Here is a 2,500-nt window from a genome sequence, read left to right as displayed (position 1 = left end):
TTATCGTAAAAATTGATTTGACAAATTTCAATGTTAAATTTGTTTGTTCGATTTAACATTAATTGAATCTATTTATAGAAGAGATTAAAGGATTATTTCTTTAATCGATTATTAATCACATTTGGTATTTGTAGAAACAGAAGGGACATTTCTATTATAAAAGTTATTATAATTTCATTTCATTAAGGTATATCGAAGATGTATCCGAGTTTCTTTTCGTTCGATACGAACGACATTATTAACTTTTTCGATTATTTTACTAGTAACTTTTTCTATAAAAACAAGTAAACTAGTAAATCTAAAATACTATCTGATTGATCAAACGAATTAAAGACAATCATTTAATAATATATCTAGTCGTTTTTTTTTTCTCTTCATTTTCTTCATGTAGTTGTGTTAACTTTCGTCTGGTTGTTATTCATTGTTCATTGTTCATTAATCGCATGTTTTCTGATAAACAATCAGATAATATTGAAGATATTAACGCATGATTCATCATCAATCAATGACTAGGATGATTTTAATTTTCTTTTTTTTTTCTCATTCTAATAATCCTCTTCATTCTAACAATATATTTCTATCTTTATATACATATCTGTTGGTGTTTTAATCTCCTTAGAATTATTATTCTTGTACAGATCTCTCCCCCACCCTCTCTAATATTATTTTCATTTTTCTCCATGTTTTATTCTTAATAAAACAAAGCAAAACACACATTTCTATCATGGATATATAAATGTCCAATATTAATCAATTTATAATAATAATAATAAACAAAATATTATTATTATTATTATTATTATTATTAAAAATCACATCACACATTGACAAGTTGCTGTGTCATCTATGTGCGGTGTATATGTATGTGTGTGTGTTAACTCATTTTATTATTGTTATTTAATGATGGCCTTTCTCTTAACGTACTTGGTACCACTTGGTATCGATCTCGTTATCCTTGGGATAGTCTTTTGATCGAGAATATATGTGAAGGTTTCAAACTCCGATGATCGTTTATATATATATATATATATATATATATATATATATATAGCTTGTTATAATGTTTTCTGATAAGACAAATCTTTTTCATTGTCCTTGAAAGATTGTTCGATAAATCATTCTCTTATTGCAATCGATTTTATACTGATAATAAAAATCGTCTTGCGTTCATACTTTTTATATTTTATTTTATTTTATTTTATTTTATTTATCTTCATTATTATTATTATTATTATTATTATTATTATTATTATTATTATTATTATTATTATTATTATTATTATTATTATTATTATTATTATATCATAATTTCATTCGAATCGTCAGAATCCATTATAAAAACAATATTTTTAAATCGTAGAGGTGTGGTTTAATTTTTTTTTTTTTTATTTTTTTTATTTTTTTTACACCTTGTATATAATACGTTTAGGCGTTCTTTCATTCCCGTTCATCGGAGCATTTCATTCTATGTTCCATGAAGGACTGAAACTCTCTTAAGAGAGTACAATGAACGAGTCAACGATTTCTATTCTCTTTCTAACTTTATTTAAGAAAATTTTATTCCGACACTTGCAACTTTTTCCTTGTTCTTTTGTTTTTTCTCCACCCGTCTTCCCCCATTTTCCTTTTTTTTTTTTTTTTAACTCCTTTTTCTTTTCATTTCTTTTCCTTTCTCTTTCACTTTCTTCCGTCAAATGTTAAAACAACACGAATCAAATTCGAATTAGATATGAAGATTATACGTGTGTGCGTATATTGATAAGATATAAATCGCGTTTGTTAATTATGATTACTTTTTGTTAAATTTCTTGGAACCTATCGACCCAGGAGATCTCAAATTATAAGTGACGTGTTTGAATTTAATTTTGAGTTTTAAATTTGTAATGTCAAAAAATGAAAAAAAAATGAAATGAAATGAAATGAAATGAAACAAAAAAAAAAAAAAAAGGAAAAGAAAAAAAGAAGAAGAAGAAGAAGAAGAAGAAGGAGAAGAAATTAAGAAAAGGGGTCTCATATAGTATTTTGAATTCTTTTTATGTTTTTATCAATTGACGTTTTAAAAATCACAAATTATAATAATATATAATTAATATTGTTATACATATATGATATGTATTCTACGACAAAGGAGTGTGTAATTCTTCTTTAGGCTTTTTTCTTTTCTTTTTTTTTTTTTTCATGGGGAAGGCTATAAAATCATGATGATATAGATTTTAGATCATTGCCCGAAGCCAATGGCGATCAAAAATAGAGTTTGATTCTCTCGAGGACATAGAAAACATTTCCGCGTGGCGTAGTTAACTATCGATTCCTTTCAAGGCTTCCCCATTTCATATTTCACGATGCTCTCTCTCTTTCCCTCTCTCTCTCTCTCTCTCTTTCTCTCTTCGCTCTCCCTTCTCTCATTCTTTCTCTCTTTTTCTTTCTCAGCTTTTCTACCTTTCACGTTTGAAACGCCCACTTACAACAATCCTCTCTCTCTCTCTCTCTCTCTCTCTCT

General features: G+C 26.6%; 1 protein-coding gene across 16 annotated transcripts in view; it reads left to right on the top strand.

Moving 5' to 3' along the window:
- The window catches only part of LOC124431415 (homeodomain-interacting protein kinase 2), a 35,268-nt gene that overhangs the window by 19,028 nt on the left and 13,740 nt on the right, over positions 1 to 2,500 (top strand). The window lies entirely within an intron of this gene.

The sequence above is a fragment of the Vespa crabro genome, chromosome 21 (genome assembly GCF_910589235.1).
Source record: "Vespa crabro chromosome 21, iyVesCrab1.2, whole genome shotgun sequence".
NCBI classification, from domain to species: domain Eukaryota; kingdom Metazoa; phylum Arthropoda; class Insecta; order Hymenoptera; family Vespidae; genus Vespa; species Vespa crabro.
This window is presented reverse-complemented; position numbering and strand designations above follow the sequence as displayed.